Source organism: Harpia harpyja, chromosome 17, assembly GCF_026419915.1.
Source record: "Harpia harpyja isolate bHarHar1 chromosome 17, bHarHar1 primary haplotype, whole genome shotgun sequence".
NCBI lineage: Eukaryota > Metazoa > Chordata > Aves > Accipitriformes > Accipitridae > Harpia > Harpia harpyja.
In genome coordinates this window covers 7,602,926-7,621,847 of record NC_068956.1, presented here as the reverse complement: position 1 = coordinate 7,621,847, position 18,922 = coordinate 7,602,926, and the positions used below count along the sequence as shown (strand labels likewise).

The window sequence follows — 18,922 nt, the reverse complement described above, 5'->3', positions numbered from 1 at the left end:
GGTTTGAGCTAATGCCTACACCATGGCCAACATTTGTTTGCAAAGGTATCTCTTTGCCCAAGCCAAAAACTGTACCAGGAACCATGATATCAGTTTAAGACTTAATATATCCCTATGTACTTTGTTAGTATAGATGTTGTCAGGGCTATAGTCAATACAGAATTATATCTATACAGTGTTAATGCCAAAAAATGTTTAAAATTTACCTGGACATTCTGAAAACTGCAACAGAGAAAATGTGTTTCTATTGCTTAAGGCATATAAGGAGCTGACTTCTTATTAGAGGCCTCACTCTCAAATTTACAATTGTGTCTTACTGCAACACGACAAGAAAGTACTTTGCTTGCCACAACTGTGTTGAAGCAATCAAGGTGTTATGGCAACTGAGTGTTGGAGCTCTTGCCCATGGTCATGTAAAGGTCGATCTTGCCAGGAGCTGAGACCCTGTTGGCACAGGGGCTCGCAGCTTGGGCACTCAAATTCAGGAGTTAAACTCATGGCTACTCCACTCTAGGAAATCCCTCTGGCCATCAATGGGTCAAAGCTTTGCTTAAGAAATGTAGTTCTGGGCAGGGGTCTAGAAGCAGCTGTTGACGTAATTAAGCACAAATCTGCACCTAACAAAAGCCACTCCATTTATACTGTCTTCCCTAGATTATTTAGACTCAAGAAAGACTCTTTTCTGGAGTGTTTGAAACAGTAAAAAAGATCCTCATTTATTACTAATCATATTAATTGACAAAATGTCATGCATGTTGTCTGCTCTGTCTCTACTTTGTCATAATTAATGCTGATTTCAAACCAACTTGCTTGTTCTTTGATTATGCACGTTGGTTTAAAAATTCACACAAGCACACACATATCTTGTAGTCGTGTACGCACACACAGACTTACTGGAAGTTCTGCAAGAGGAAAGAAGACCGTGACTGCAGATTCCATTCACTGTCTTAGAAATTCCTTGCAACAAGGACAGAAAAAATGTATTTTTAAAGTTAGCTAACAATTTCCTCTAAGTTCCTCTCTAAAGCTGAATGTGCCGTTTGTCAGATTTGCGAGGCCATTCCGAGACCCAAGCTATAGATGGCTTTGCAAAGGCTGACCATTGTCACAATCCTCCTATACAGGCTGTCATATACTGGTCACACTTGTGCAGAAGACAAAACGACACCAACTCCTTCTGGCTAAAAGATTCTACCATAACGTTGTGAAATCGAATGACAAAGTAACGAACTGTGTTTTTTAGTGAAAGATTTCTCATAAGGCCCAGAGGATTCAGTGTTTAGAATGCAGATCTGTAACCATTTTTCAGAGGTGGTTGTTTATTCTTCCTACTCTGTGCAGCTTATTCCTGCAGCACAAAGCGAGATGCATGCTGGAGATGAGACGTACAGCATGGTAGCCTTTTTGCACTAACCAATGCAGTGAAGTAATTAAATCGCAATAACCAAATCTGACCAGTTCGAAGAAACTTATTCAGAAATCTGAGTAATATTAAGAAAATCCATACTTTGGTTGACACATATGCCCATCATTATGGATGAAGTTACAAAATCTCCCAGCATGTCAGATTGAATTATATCTTTCAGCAGCATTTTTCAGTTGTCAAAACAACATGTAGAAAAGGTTTTCCTTTTGCTAAGCTTCTAAACCAATCTCTCTGGAGTCACTGAAAATTTCTGTCCATCTCTTCTGAGTTTCATCTCAGTTAAATGTCTCGGCCAGTCAGATTAAAAGTTGAGGGGAAAAATATAAAAGGCTGTAATCTGAAACACGCTGAAGATGAAAATCTTTGTGCTTTGGAATAATAAAACCAAGAAGATCCGCAAGGAAAATGAGCCTGCTGGTGAAACTGAAGGAATCAGAATAAAATCATTTACTTCATTATTTTCAAACAAAACCTAAATGAAATAATTTTTAACTCTGTATTTTTCTTTTTCTTGTTCTTGTATTCATGAACACGTATTTTTTCATTTGCTTTTCATTACCACCCTATTGTTAGAAGCTGCATTTTAATTATTTGGACAAATTAATTGAAATATAGTACAAATAATAGATAAAGCAATTTTCTACACAGCTTTTGTATAAGTAATTTGAGATATGGGAAGTAATAGTTTTGTATTTTCTTATCTGGCTCCTGTTGATTGCTAATGCTGTAGGCTTAATACAATAAGTAAAAATACCAGTTTTGGACTTTACATTGATTATTGTGCATTAAAAATTCACAGTCAGAAGAGAAATAAGTGTAAATGCATTTAACATGTTATAAATAATTTTAGATTATTTAATAGGAAAACCTAGATTTAATCTCACTTATTAAAAGCCTAAACAATAATTGCATATTATGTATTAATATTGTTTATTTATTTATTGCAATTTTATATTCATATTTTAAAGAACCTTCCTGAGACCAAATGCATGACAAGCCATCAATCGCAACAGCACGATCAAGAGATCCTTGCAGTCTCATGGTGAATCTCCAAACTGCAGTTTGCAGAAGTGATCTGTAAGTCAGCCCTCTACAATGATGAGATGTAAGGTTGGAGTTAATGCCAGCAGTGACACTGGAACGGGGTTATATCAGGTTAACGTAACTCATGTTCACATTTGGTGACTCACTTTAAATTTGTTCTCTGTTATTATGAAATTCAAATATGAGCCATGACTGTAAAACGTTTATATGCTGCAATGAAAACCTTTACAATTTTGATTCGAAAGATCCAATATTTTCATAGCATAAAAAGAAATTGCATCAAAGAGTTTACAGGAAAAAGCCAGTAAAAAGCAGACAGAGAGACAGGGGATCAGAACTGGGAAAGAGCTACGTGGGTGTGCGTGTGCGCCCGCATGTCTCACATTTAGTGACGTAACCCTTCTTGTGTGCCCATGGGCACTGTGAAAGACTGTCATTGACTTGGAGAAGTTTACTTGGCCATATTTTTCATACACGCTTTCACCACGTCATATTTTGTCACATTTGTCACCGTATGACATTCCTGCGGCCTCGAAATCCTCTGCTGCCCTACGGCCTCAACAAAAGCAGTCGCGTCCCTCTGGACCACGGCAGGAGAACAGCACTGGTGTGCGGGTGGTCAGCCCGAGCTCCCCTCTGCACCCCTCTCCCTGCTGCACCAGACCTCTACCCCAACACTAATAACAGCCACAATTAGGGCTCTAGACAGCCCTCTGGATACTTCACGCAGGATCTGGATGACCTCCCTACCCCTACCTGGCCCATGACGTTGGGTGTCTGACATTGGCCTGTCACACGTTCAGACAGGTCCCTCATACTTTCTTTCAGGGATCCCCTAAAGCTTAGAAGGAACAATTTGGGAATATCCGTACACTATTTTCACTGCTCGTCTTCGAATCCTTATTCTTTAACCGTGCTACTTGCAGGAAAACCTGACACAGTTGGGCTCCCACCCTGCCATGTTGGCCAATATTACCTCGCTGCTTCCTGTGGATACTTGGCTGTCTTTACCTATTTAGCGCTTTTTATCAGCTGTCAGAGACACCCAGAATCTTCATACTCTGTGTTTTTACAATGCTTTACTGCTGTCTGTAAGTGGGCCTTCTAGGGACTATAGCAGTACAAATACTACATGCTAAATTCAATAAAATACTGCCCCATAAATGAGAGCTACGCAAGCCCCAGCAACCTTTATCACAGACATGAAGAAGCAAATCTCCCCAGTCAGTAAGAATACAAAGAATACTCTAGAAATTTATCTCACTATTTAATATCTAAATTTCTTACACAAAAGGCAATTGAGGACTTCTTGAATAGCATTATATAATAATTCCCAGACAAAAACTGCATTAAGATAAAGTTACAATTGAACATACATATCAATAATTTAAGGTAAAATACATTACAGGGATATATATTTAGCCCCAAGCAAGATTTACAAACCTAGGAAGTTTACAGATCTGTTTATAGTAAAAAGAAAACCAAGGGTGTTTAAGAATTGGAAATGTGAAAACAGCTGCCTCAGAACAGTAAAATGTGATGGCCACTATGAAAAAGGAGGCAGCATGCCTTTGGCATCAGACCTAGTGAAAACATTGCTTCCATTTTCTAAAGAGGAAAATTCTCTGTGGAATTCTTTGAAGGAAAGTATTATATGGCAACCTCTATTGAAGAAGGCACTCAAAAAAATCTGACTTCAAGTATTGAATAATTTAAGAGACCTAGTAATAAAACTGTTTTATAAGTACGTTTACTTATGAATTCTCAAAAAAATTGTTTATAAAGTAAGTTATGTCACTTTGAATAATACATTGCAGTCTTGATATACAAATGAAGTGAAGTCCCAGCTTTTGGCATTAAAACTCAACTCACCGTGGAACCATTAGTTGTGTTTCCAGACTTGTGTTCATTTTTGCCTGGAAAACACGTGGACTATACTGAGATGTAAGTTAGGGGACTTAGGACCCCAAGTCACATCAAATAAAAAGACTTAGGGGTCCTATATCTTCCTGAAGTCACAGAGGGATTTTTCGAAAATTGCACACAATTAACTGAATGCATGAACATAATTAAAACCCTTAAAATAATGAATTATTCTTATACTTAATGCAAGATTCCTGTCCCACAAATACATTGCTAACCATGTTGCTCACAACCATTACTTATGCCGAAACACAAAATCAGCTCACTCATGGCAGTGCATACTAAAGCTTGAATAATAGCCTGGTTCTCCAGCAGATCTCAAAGTACTTTACAAACGAAAATGGACTGATATGACAATCGTTGGACATGCACAGCTTCCACTGAAGTCACAAAATGTATCTCAGGATTAAGCCATAGTCAAAGAGCCTGTTTCTGCACATTACTCACTAAAACTCCCCCTGGCTTCAAGACCCAGTGAACTCAGCAGGGATGCTTTGGTGAATGGGAAGTGCTGAACAGGGCTCTCATGAAATTTCACAACGTTCTTATTATCATGCTTCATTACCCCTTGCTACGTCACACCTCATTTTACAAACAACACCATATAAAGGACCAAAGTGGTCTGCAATACCGTAACAGTAGAAGAACCTAGAGGAAAAAGGCAAAAAAAAAAAACCAAAAAAAAAACCACCTTGATAAGCAATGCAAATGTAAGTGGTAGAGTTAAGAAGAACCCACGATGCCTGGTTGTCAATCTTATGCTTTAACCACGAGGTCAAGAAGCCCTCTTCTGCTGGCATTGCCACAACAGACCATGAACTGAGAGTGAAAATCTGTGGGGAAACAAGGAAAATATGAGAAAGCACCTCTTTGGGCTTGGAAAAAAAACCCTCACAGAACTCTTCTTTCTGATAATCACATTGCAAGACTGTGACCAGTCTGGGACCAGTGTCTTATACACAAAGCCAGTTTGAGCCTCCTTTGAAGTACAGGAAAACGTGATCTTTTCTGCCCCAGCGATGAAAGGCCAGGCCACTTCTGCAATGAAAAGGAGGGGGACAGAGAGAAGGGGCAGAGCTGGGATGGAGAGGAAAGGGAGAACCTCAGAGAGCCAGTCTCACCCCTTCTACCCAGGGGACGAGGGACACCGAGCCCTCCTGCAAAGCCGGAGGCAGCTGCCTGCATGGCTGTCCAAGGCTCTGGCACAGGCAAAACAGGCAGAGGGGTTTTGTAACCCTTTCCTTCTGCAGCCCTAGCCCGCTGCCTGCTCCTTCTATGCTTTAATCCCGCCTTATTTACATGGCCCAGTGTTAAAATTTGTCATTTGTGTTAGTGTTTCGCTAGGGCTAACTTTACAAGTGGTTATGCTATTATTTTCCCTGGAAATAGGAATAGAAAATTGAACACTGCATTCTTTCCTATGCAGAGTTTGAAATCTAGACTATTAAACAACCCAAATCCTATTACCTTTCTGAATAAATTTACCTACTTCTTTATTTTTTAACGCTATCTACCACTTCCTTGGTGCTAGCCATTAATTATTCGGGAGTTTTATAGCCTCCTTTGAGCTCATATTTGGTTTTCCAGCCATTATAGTTTTAATTTCACAGACCGAATTTTAATACACTGCCTACTGCAGCCATAAATCACTTAATGTGTTAGAAAGCAGATTGCTCAGTAATTGCCATTTTATTTACTATACTGATGCAAGCAATTTAAATATGATTGAGTTTTCAAACTTAGAAACAATGCAAAGAGACTTAGGAGAGAATGCAGTGTAAGTGTAAACAGCAATCAGCAGTCATTGTTTTCACTTGCATTTGAATTAATGTTTAAAAAAAGTACTAGGACAAGTTTATGAACCACTTGTAACTCAATGGCTGCTATTAAGGTCTCAATATAAACTGCTCATCTCACCTCATTGTTTTCCAGATCTAGAAATGCTAAAGGAGACAATAGGCCCTCCCTCGGATGTGGTAAGAGGAGCTGAGAAACATGTTGTGCTATTTTTTAGTCACTCTTGGCTAAGCCAGAAATATATTGAGAGATTTCAAAGGCAAAATCTCTCCGTAGTAGAAGACCAGAGATTCCTGGTAGACTATCATAGGGAATCTACCCAATTGACAATGCAATACTCTTTAATTTCTTCACAGAAGTTAAAACTCTATTGTAAGAACCAGAGCAATTACACCAGTGGTAAACATTGACTTTTCTGGTAGAAGTTTTTTATCAGTCTCTTACCATAAGACCCATCTTAACAGACACCACAGTATCACATCTGGACCTTTATTCACACAGAAGAGAAGTATCAACCATTCTGTTACTGCTTTTGGACCCAGATTTGGACAGCTTAAAGCTTCCCTGTGCCTAGCCTTTCCTATTGAGTGTCTTGGCATCTTCAAAGAGATAATATTAAACATAATAATAATAGTTGCCATATTGGTAGGCACATTGGGTTTAAGCCATCTGAATGTGGGCTTCTAGCATAACATCCTCGTGCAGTGAATGTTATATGACTTTCAGGGCAGAAAGGCGCTACCAGCAGTTTTCACTCCGAGAAGGACTTAGTAACATCAGCAAAGCCACGACCTTTATTTCCTCTTGTGTACATGGAAAGGAGTATATATACATATAAATAAATATATCAATTGTTTATCTTTAAATGATACTTTTTTTTTTTTTACCTTATGGTCAAGCCTAACACTTGTAGTATTGTTTACCTTCTCGCACCCTCAGATTTTCCCATGCCTCTCTAAGACACCTACAGACTTGTTTTGAAATATCACAGAAAGATCTCCAACAGGAGCATGACCAAAAATGAAATGCAACTTAAAGAGCATAAACTCAGCTTCTTTCATGATGGCAGGAATCTGTACCCCCTTTTCAGAAGAGCAAGTTTACCAGAACTGGTTTCTCTCCCTTACTCCTCCTAAAATGGTTGTATTTTTGGCCCTCAACCGAAAATATTCTCATTTGGAAAATAGTTCTGTTGCGCTCCTACACTTCTGCTCTACTCTCAGGGCCAAGAAATGAGGCAACTTATGAGCTTCTGTCTACGGGATATCCTGGGAGAAGTGACCACAATCTGAGGAGCAGAGAGTGTGGAGATGAGGTACCCAAATTGTATAAATCATAAAAGTACCACAAAGCACTTTCAAATAGAAATAATTTGGACTTTTTCTGAATTCCTGTGATTTTGAAATTTGGCAGATGAAAATTTCCATGGAAACCAGCTGGATTTGTGAAAAAGTCCATTTAGTAAAACTCCATAATTTTCCACTATGAAAGGACTTAAACAGAAAACAAATAACCACACTTCTAATTGCTTTGAAAACAGCTTGGAGGTGAAGCCCAGGCTCCAGGCAGGCCTGCCCCTAGCCACATGCTGGACGGCAGTTCCTTTAGCCCAGAACCGATGGTGCTTCACTCCCAGCACTTTAAACTCATTTCATACAGTCCCTTATAAGAAATAATTGATGAAATTTTCTCTCTTTTAATCAAAATAAAATATTTATGGGGAATGCAAAAACAAGACAGAATAAGGCAGTTGCTGTGCTCAAGATACTCCGCATTTTCCTTTGCAGCAGATATTTCCATCATGCTGCAGATACTTCTCCTCTATTTGGGTTATTTTATGACAAAGCTAAATGTATAAAGTTTGTGAGTAATGACATTAATTTATGAATTCTTTATTCCAAGGCAGGTTGACTCCTAACATTGAAACTTACAGTTTCTGTACAATAATTAGCACTTATGTTGTTCTCCATACTTTCAAAACACAATTACTGGCTAATCCATAATACACTTTTCTGATCCTTAAGGGTGGCTGTGCTGGTTAACAAAATAATCAGAAGAGAGTTATACAAAGTCAAGGAGAGAATCAGTACCCACTGATTGTCAGAACTCCAGTGTTCTCTTTCCCAACACCATCATCTGTTTGTTACACTTTGCTTTTGAATTTTTGTAACCACAGACTGCATAATTTTACATTTTTGCTGAATCCAACCCAAGAATGATAAGAATGTGAACTCTCTTCTGGTAGTAAATACTTACTACAGGCTTACAAACAACTGGGAAGGATTACTAGCAACCCATCATAAAGAAGATACTTACCTTACACTGAGTTGTCTTCCTTTATAAAGGGGCTGGATTTCTAAGATAGATGCAAATTTCAGAGCATCTAGCAGAGATGCAGGGCATATAATTTCAGGAAAAAATAATGCAGCTACATTACTCTTGGGACACAAGCTAGACTACCTGTGTGTTACCCTCCAAGCCATGTAGGCAGATCACCCTTATTCAGACCTAGCTTTGATAATTTATATCAGAGGCTGCTCGAATGGTTAGGTGGTGGGAATCTCCACACAAAATTTTGCACAAACACACAGATACATGTGTAACACAATGGAGGTTTAAAAGAACAATATTGAAAAGTATGGACATACACCTGCAGAAAAAAACCCACAAACTTACAACCACCACTGAAGCACCCAGCTATACAACAAACTTTTGGCACTCACTTCACAAACGAAATCACAGAAAAGTCAGAGTATCAGGTTCTTGCAGCTCTCTCCTCTGTCCCCCTTTCACACTCAGTCCCCATTGCCACATGCCTGTCTCTGCAAGTCAGGGGATAACCAGCAAAATCCCCACTGAGGGCTACTTTGCAGACCCATTTTCATATAATTTTTGTTTGGTTTGGTGCCCAGACTGGTGCAAAAGCAAACAAAGCAAATCAGTTCTTGGCAATCAGTCTCAGTCATCCCCTCCGCACGCTCCCACACATGCTGTCCACGCTTGGCACAAGAGGGAAGGAAGACTCAGACACGGCACTGCAAATGCATGAGGACTCTGATGTGCTTAAGTGCTATATACATATATATGGAAACTTGTTACACATCACTATTAACACAGAATGACAAAGAAAGACTTTTAGCAAGGTTTGTAAAGTTCTGGTGGGGATGGACCCCACTGTCCACAAGGCAAGACCTGCCCCAATCTATATTGTGTAGTTTATGACCACATAAAGATATCCCAAAATGCTGAGTAGCAAGATTTGCAAAAGCAGCTGATGAGTTTGACATCAGTTTTGGGGGCCCAGTGTAGACAAACATAAGGATCCAGAATTACTGGGGGGGGGGGGGGAACTCAAACAAAAAAACAGCAACAAAAAACCCTACTCTGAGTCTCTCCAAAAAAAAAGAAAAATTCTTGTCTAGGAGGCATATGCACTAAACTGAAGCTAAAGTAAGCCGACTGATTCTTAACATGTTTGTTACACATTTCTTTGTGTATTTAGGCACCAAACAGCACTGAAGCGACAATTAAACTCAACATTTATGAATGTTGTTCAAAGTTTGTAAAGTGAATTTTCTGCGTAATTCTGAGCTATTCTGTGTAAACCTTTTAAAAGCAAATACGCAATATGCTAAGTGTTAAAAATAGAAATTATTACTTGGGTTAGTCTCACATGCTTCCCTTGCAGACTGCAAAGGGAATTAGAAAGTCACTAGAAAGTACTTCAAGATGTCCAATAACAAACTTTCCAGAACAGGTGACTAATGCCAGACTTCTAAGGCCATGTTTAAGCTACAAAATTCGATTAAACTGAATTTTAAGAGAAGTGATCCTTCACATAATTCAGCTGTGCAGCAGATCAGGATATTTCTATTTCAGAGTTTAACTTCGAGCACCTGGCTTAGAAAATATTAATTATAATATCTTTGAAACCATCTCCAACCCTGAAACCCAGGGGAAAAAATTACTTGTATTCAATAGATACTAGAGCTTCTAAAAGAAAATGGATTCTCAGGTTAAAATACATATAAATTTTTACTTTATAGATAAATGATGTTATATCTTTAAAGGCTTCTTCACTGAACTATGGTTAATACTTAATTTTTTTTAAAAAATATTCCATTTACTTCAGCTTTCACTTAAGTGTCTAATGTAGCCATTATATGGGAACCCATACAGGTGAAAGAGGCTAAAATCAAAGCTACTATGTTTCTTCAGTGCATTCATCTATCATGTAAAAGGTTTTCTTACTCAAAATTAATATTAAGCAGAGGGGGTTTTTTGAAGCTGACATGACATATGACATTCTTTCAATGATTCTGCAGTTAATTAAGTATTTTCAAGGAGTCTGTAGTTAAGTAGTGAGATTGAAAATGAAGTCTAAATCTTATTCTTATTTCTTTTGTCAACTGCCAGGTTAACAGTCATGAAAAAGAAAGTAATGTAAGAAAGAATGACGTAGATCAAGCTCATGGAAAAAGGGGAATTTATTGTAGACGTATTTTCAGAGGCATTGAATTGACTTGCTGAAAAATAGTTTTATCTCAGGCACAGCTTAGTGTGCGATTTGATACTGTATAACTTCTTATCCTTCACACGCACTTACAGTCTAAGAACGTGTGGCATATGACAGCTGTGAAGAAATCTACTGCAGGCATCCCATGCAGCTCTTAAAATCTCGCCCTGTGGATCCCAAATTCCAGTTTCCAATGGCTGCGTGTGTATCTGTGTGTTTGTGAGCGTGCATAAAAGTCTACTCAATAGCATTTCTGTTCTTCCTAATAATGACATGATCACCTAGCATTTAAGCGCACCCCAAAGCAGTATTTATACTTTCACTAAATATCCCTTATGTCGCCACTCTCAGCAAGCAGAGATCGGAGTTAGGAAGGCACACAGAGCAGGGTCACTATTCACTGTTGTAAGCTAAATCCTCTAAAAAGCTGTGCCTGTAAGTGCAGCGCTTCGGAACACCTGAGAGTAGACCTTCGCTTTACCTCTTAGTCCCTCTCTATTTAAATAGTGCACGCTTTATTTTTTATTTCTCACACTCTGCCATCGTTCTCACCCGTGGGTAATAAATTCAAATCAACCAATCAATTTACCTAGAATTCATCTTACAAGTAAATAATTATCTTTAAATCTCCTATCTTGCCTTGAAACTCTTAATTTTTACATTTTTCTACTGGAATCACAACTTTAAGTTGTCTGTGATTTTTCCCATTTTTTTCTCCCTCCGTCAAAGTAATGATTGTACTAACTTGCCTCAAGAATTATTGCTGAGAGAAAGTGTTGTCTAGTGACTAAACCAAAGGCATAGGGCTCAAAGGGTTTATTTCTGGCTTCATTAGCAGTTCACCTGGTGAGCTGGAGAAAGCAACTTCATCTGTCTGCACAGCACTTTACCAGTAGCTACTCCCAGGGACACCAGAAGAGGTTCATTCAACTAGCCTTAGCTTTGTCCATCCAGCCTAAGTTAGTCATCAAAGTTCCCTCTATAGCTAGTGAGAAGAAAGTCATCTCATCCAAAAAGGCTGAACGAGCTCAGAGGGCTTACGTCTCTCCACCAAGAGGCCTTGGGCAACCAGCTTAGCCAATGGCCCCATTTAATTAAAAAAAAAAAAAAAATTACTTTTTAGTTTTTATTTGCCTAGCTCTGTAATATCACTAAGAACAATCCCTGTATGTGTCAAGAATTATAAACTTTAAAAATAAGAATTATGAAAGGTCTTGTTTTCTGAAAAAGCTGTCATGTATGGGGAAAAACCACAGGTGAAACGGATTTCAGTTTAGTGAAATCTAAAACAGGGAAGAAAAGTGGGAAGAATTTGCAGCCCATACTTAACAGTTAAATTAGCAGCTGCAAATGTAACAGCTGTTGCCAAAATAAAATCAACCCTTTATTTGTATTCCCAATGAGACTTACTATTGATTACCTTAACAAAACAGTAAAAAGAGGAAATTACTAAACTTTAATTAATAAATTGGCAAAGCAAAGCAATTAATAATCTCCAGCATGAGGATTTAACAGATACACTTCTTTCTGTGTATATATCAATATAATTAAGCAGAGAAGGCTGCATATGAACAGCAAAAACCTAAACAGGACATGCATTATAACTGAAGCTGGAAGAAAGAATTACAGAAACAAACCCCACATAACTTCATGTCATCACATTTAAAATGAAAACAAGAAAAGACAGGTTTTAAAAGGAAATCATGTTTTCCCTGCACAATTTCCTACAGTCGACATTGACAACTTTATGGAAGCATGTACGATTTAAGGAAATTTAAAGCCTGTTGATAGAAACAAGAGCTAAATATGACTGAATTACAAAATAAGTACTTAAACTGAAACATTTATGAAAATGGCAATTGAGAAAGCTCAGGAGTCTGTAAGGAAACAGCAAATACAATCTAGGAGACTGGGATGACTACATTAAACACAAACGAATCTGCACAATACATTAGAAAAATTATATCAAAGCCAAAACTTGTTTCATGCATAGTGAGTGCTGGCTATTTTAGACAAAGCAAAAAAAAAAAAAAAAAAATTAGAATTCCACTTTTTATAAAATATTCAATGTTGGACGAGTTACACTGTGTAACTCTACTGGGAATGTGATCTTTAAATTTAACAGAGGAATTAAAATATAACCTTTTGTGTCTTAGGAGAATCCTACAAAGGCTTGACTTTAAAAGAACATTTGCAATCCCTAGCGCTTCTTCAGCTGTGGCATCTGAAGAGCCCCAGAAATATCTGTCCGTGCTGGGGCAATGCTCATATACACAGGCAGAGTCACTTAGGGACTAGAGTTAATCTGCAGTAGAGTGGAAGCCGTAGTGAGGACAGCTCAGGCAAACAGAAAGGAAATGCTGTGATAAGAGAAAATAATTTGAAAGTGGATCAGGAGATTTTTAAACTGTCCTTTTCATTTTACACATGGTTTGGGTTTTTTTTAACTTGAGGTAAAGATAGTGTGAAGCTTAAAATGAAATTATAAAGTTGAAGACTTTTCTCTAACAATGTAAAAATAAAAGCAGTATATTCTAAATAGTATGCAGCAACTAGAGGCACCAAAGCTATACCTAAGGTAAGGATCTTACATGGCCAGACAAGTAGGGTACTATCTTGGCAACTGCTGCATTTGTCCTAAGGGTACCAAAGTCATAGAAAAGAAAGAAAAACAGCAAATACCAATCAACTTAGTGAACTTCTGCACTTCCGTTGAAGCAAAACGCATTTACAGTTATTAGAAGCAAGAGAGCTAGTTTTGACAGCATCATCTGCGATCTGGCTAACCTCTCTTCAGTGGGCACTTCATGGACAAGCAAGGGTGGCATAGGCCTCACATTTAATCAGCTAGAGAAAACAATTCACTATTCTGTAACTTAGTAAAAAAACTTCATCAGTAAATAAGGAAACAGTAGAGTTGCAGATGCCACTGTATAAAGAGGGGTAAAAAAAGGAGAAAAGAAAAAAGAAAAAAATCAGTCTTTGATATTGCTATCTGAATGAGACTGCAGTCCTTGTCTCCTACATAGGAGAACTTTGGTGCATTATCAACTATTTAATACATTAGGATCTGAAATAAAAACTTTGCTGGTTTTGGAACAACGCATCTTCTGTGGTGGTGTTAACTAAAAAAAGAAGGCTCTAATACAAGGAAAAAAAAAATATATATCCTACCATAACGTCGAGCTTTCTTGTTTATATCACTCCTTCCTTCTCAGTTTTCCTAACTTAAAAGCACGCACCAAACTTCTCAACGAGATTCACTCACTGAACTTCAGCAGGACAATCTATGACATACCTTTAAACTGTTTTTTGCTTTTATTAATCTTTACAGTGGTGATATTTTCCAGCTGAGGACAAGGAGAGGATTTTTCAACCCCCTCTGGTCAGTAGGACAGTGTTCAGTGCAAGTATCACTACGTGCTCGTCCTGTTCTTTCTTCTCTCCCTAAGCTGTTGGTCACTGTTGGAAACAGGTTCTTCAGCAAGTGGGCCTTTGGTCAGATCCAGCTTAGCCATTCCCAGATTATGGTATATTATTTAATACACATGCATGAAATATAACCTTAATATCTTGCATTCTTTGGCAATCGGATACAGTGGCTTCCAGATGAAAGCCAACTGCTGTAATGCAACTTTATCCAAGTAATCAAGCTACATTGATTTTCAACAGCTGGGAAAAGGGGCCTTTAACATGAGTATTCACATTTCAAAGTATAGAAGTGACCTAGACAAAGATGAATAAATAGAAAATATATGGGAAGAATAAATAATTGTATCTACCTTACTCCTGCAGCATCTGGAAATGTTAAACATCTGAATCAGGAATATATGTGACTGTTGTACCAGAACAGGAGACAAGTGTTTGTACTTTGAGGCAGGAACAGGGAATGAAATGAAGGAAAGAGCTAAAAAGTACCCATGACTGTTCAGGAAGAGAATTGTAAAAGTAATCCCTGGATTTTTACTCTGATATTTTAAAAAGGGCAGATCTCATGCATTAGTAGGTCAGACGAATGTGTAAGACAAGGAATATACTTTTGTAAAAGGTGATGCTGCTTATGAATTTAGGTCCGTTACAATGCACTATGCGAGCCTCCCAGATTCAGGAACAGAAGAACTAAAAAGTGAATTTAGTACCATAGCTGCCGTGAGACGCTTATAACTGTAGGTGCAGCTCTGCAATAATTAACTTAGCTAATGTCTGCAAAGAAAGACACTGCCTATCAGAGTATCCCTCTGTCTGATATCTAACTAAAACTCAGCTACTCACCGCACAGCAGGTGCCGAGTGCAGAGTCACCGAGCAAGCAGCTAACGGCTAATTCAAAACGTGATAAAGCAGAAATTCTCCCACTGTAACAACTTTTTGACCTCTTCATTGTCAGCTGGTCTAATCAAACTGTAATCAATGAATGTTTTCCCTATATGCAAGCTGTTAAGAAAGCAAGTTAATTGGCTCGCTTGAAAGATTTAAAGCACATGAAACTTCTGAGTGGTTTAACAGTTTTCCAGGGACTGTTGTGAGGGAATAGCTGCAGAGACACTGCAATGCAGCACGACGCAGCTTGCAGACCACTGACACTGAATCTTTTGCAAAAATCTTAGGGCTAAGTTCTATCCCATCACACTGCCACAGGGGACAGGAACATGACCATTTGAGAGTAAAATGTGCAATAAAGCTGTTTAGCAGCTTCATTAGGAGTCCAATATTCTGTCTATCCCCACTCCCAGGCTGTGTCTTTCAGGACAAATTGTCACTATTTCAACCAAAGTTCACTTTCCTGTGAAAATGTATTTCAGTTTCACTGACAACGTGTTTTTTTTCTTAACTCCTTCCATACTGGGCTATAATTTACAGCTCTTGCCATGAAAATCAAAATATGTCCTGCATAAAAACCTGTAAGTGTACAAAGTGTTTTTCTGTGTGGTATATATTCCCATTTTAATTTCTAATTAATTGTTTAATAGGGACACACTGTTCCACCCTAAGATTATTTTCCAGGCTCAGGTTTTTATTTTGCAGAAGAGAAGGGCCTACTCACTAGGTCCGTATTTGTACAATGGTTTAGAAGAGATCTGAGAGTTGCTAAGCTGGGAGGAGAGTTAAAATGCTTCCAAGAGTATTAAAAATTGGAGAGCAAAGCTAAACATAATTGATCGGTTCCTCTTCTAATTTTGTTCTAAGTAGCTCTTGGTCCTTAAATTCTCTTAAATTTCATTTCAGCCATGTGCAGAAGGTGTGAGCTGCATGAATATAGGAAGTCATCTATCTGAAGCCTGCAGGATGGCTAGTGTACTTTGAATACATGCCTAAACCTCCATGTGAACTACATCCACAATGATTGTTAGAGATCGTGATGCTTAACATTACTTGACCTCCATTTACACAATACTTGTGTACATAAGATACAGTACACAGGTTATTTTCAGTTTTTAAAATAAAAGTAAGGAATGACTCAAAAAGCCCAGAGCTATGGCTGCTGTTCCTAAAGCTGTAAAAATATACTCTCACTGTTGAGCTCTGATTTTTTAACCTCTATAATTTGTTTTCCTCTTGCTCCTAATAATCTTTCCATATTTTTGTTCACAGAATTTGCATTTCTGTTTGGACTTTCATACCTCTTTTTTTCTCTTTTATTTCTCAGAGAGATGAGGGGAATAAACATGGTGACTGCATATGAGGAAAACAGGGACTGAAGAGCAGAAGAGCTGAGGAGTTGTTCTTTATTCTTCATACTATCCCTTGTATTTCCATTCAGCTCCTTCTCATGAAATCACTGCTTGTATTTTCCATTATCCCTTTGTTCACTGTATCTGTGGTCTTTTACAGAATTTTCTCCTGTTTCCAAGACCACTTCCATCTGAGGGACAGGCAGTGTGTTTCAGATAAGCACCATCACCAACCACAGGTCTGGCAGCATTCAAAAATTTCTGTGATGCTATTCTATTTTATCTGAGCTAATCTCTGCATTTGTTCATTCCAGACAGGATGAGAAAACAAAGCGCCATAATATCAAGAGGAAAACCTATTCAAGTTGATGGCAAGCACTAGATTTTTTTGCAGGAGTTGCCATTCTCATGAGATTTGCTGCCAAGTCTATACACATAAATGTGAAGGGAGTTCATACGAGGCCTAGATGAACTTTTGACTGAAACAAGGAAAGGGAAATTTAAACTCTGAAAGCTGTTTCTATAGTATTCGCCTCATTTTCTTCCCATAGCAAAGTATATTATTTGGTTTTGGAGACATTGCCAAGATGAGTGTGCTGTAAGCTTTTCTTTACTGCATAAAAACTAAATTATTGGAACATAAGCTTTTTCTGCTAACAATTTTAATTGCTAATCATCAGCTGGCTTATAGTATTGACTGGTACTTATATCATCATCACTTAATACCTGAAATATCAATAGCTCAAGGTTTCATTGAATGTTTTTGTTTGCAACAACATCTAAAGTCTTAATAAGCTGGAAAAGATTTTAAAAAAGGTACTGGTTAACATTTCCAGTAGCTGTTCTTGGATCTCCCCCAAAAAACTGAAGTTGTAGTAACAATATCTCAGAGCTTCCAGTATGAAAATGGAAAAATCAAGCTACAAGCCTACTTCACTTATGTACTTCACTAGTTTTGGAAGCATTTTAAAGTAAGGAGCCCCTGAGGGAAGCACAGCTGTACATTTTTAAGACTGTATTTTATGATTATGTTCCAATATATGCATCAAGATAAGATATGGTAAATAAGAGGTCAGGTATGAATTACAGAGAAAGGACAAAAAGAGTTGTGCAGGATCTTCAGAATAAAACAAATATTTATGCTGGTGTGTGCTAGTCTTTCTGTGTGGCCTGTAAATCCTTAAATAGTTCTCTGTGAAGGTTCTTTAAACAGCTGTTTTAAAACTGTTTCATCTTTCTTTGCTGTTAGGGATTTTAAAGAAAGAAAATACTTCATTTCACACCTGTATTCACACAGTCTGCATTAACCAGCATCTCAGATTAAAATGCAATACTTCAGCAGTAAGACAACACATGCTGGACAACTACTGAATACTCTCACTACCTTAAAAGATTCAATCATTTCCTATAAAAAGGCTAACTTTCGGGCCCTCTTCTTCACCAGCTCCACTCTCTTCAGTGTGTTCTGAGCTATTTGGGTGAAACAGAAAACTGGCTGTGCTTCACTGACAAGAAGTCACACAGTCGGGACTAGTCTGCCCTCAACAGGGTTTTTGGTGAATGGAGAAGTGTTGTAGGAAAAATGGATTAAATATGCAATATAATACTTCATGGATTTCATCAGTATCATTTGAATTGCATGTTCACCAAAACTGAATTTGACATAGTACAGAGCTGGTAAAATGTAGGGGAAAAGTATGTCAACTAAAAGGTGAAATATAATAGGAAAAATCTGTCAAGAGATGCATTTTTTGTGTATTAACAGTGGCATAGAACAACTCTGAAATGCCAGTGATTGCTACAAGTACTCAGACACCATGGTGATAATTGCAGTATAAAATCGCCAGACAGCAAACAAGACTGCCGGAACTAATGGGAACACGTTTTTATTCAGAATCCAGTGCGCATAGCTATCTGTAATGGAATTGCTTTTCAATACTTTTTCTTTGAAATAACTCTGATTATTACTCAAGCATTTTTATATTAATATGTTCCATTTATTTAACTAAAGATAGACACTTGCAATTTCATTTGCTCTCATCTGCCCATTTCTTAGTATGGCCTAATGTATTCTGTTTAGTGACTCAAGTGCAGATAAACTAATAAATCGATGCATGATACCAGATCTGAAGCACAATTGTAAGTTTGACTAAAATACCAGCTGGTTTTCTCTTCGTGTGCTATCATCAGGATCCAGAGAAACAAAAGAAGGTATCACGCTGGATAAATTCTGGGAGTACTAATTCATGTCCCCAGTGTCTCTGACAAAACTGCCTAGCTGAACCTGGTATTAGAGCTGTTCTGTTTCACCTGAGACCCACATGTGTCCCAGGCTGGGCACAATCAGGCAGAATCAACGTGTCTTGACAGGTCATAGCAGGACTTGTGAATTGAGCTAGAACTGTTTACTGAAAACTGATAAAACGGTGCCAGCAAGTCTTCACAGAGACCTGTAGTTGCTGAACTCACCTGGAAGAGTTCCAAAGTAACAGCTACTGTGGAAGAAAACCATCTTTAGTTCCTATCTGAAAGTAATATTCCTTTC

General features: G+C 38.0%; 1 protein-coding gene across 33 annotated transcripts in view; it reads right to left on the bottom strand.

Moving 5' to 3' along the window:
* DLG2 (discs large MAGUK scaffold protein 2) overlaps window positions 1-18,922 on the bottom strand; it is a 1,027,713-nt gene that overhangs the window by 195,637 nt on the left and 813,154 nt on the right. The gene's annotated exons all lie outside the window — the stretch shown is intronic.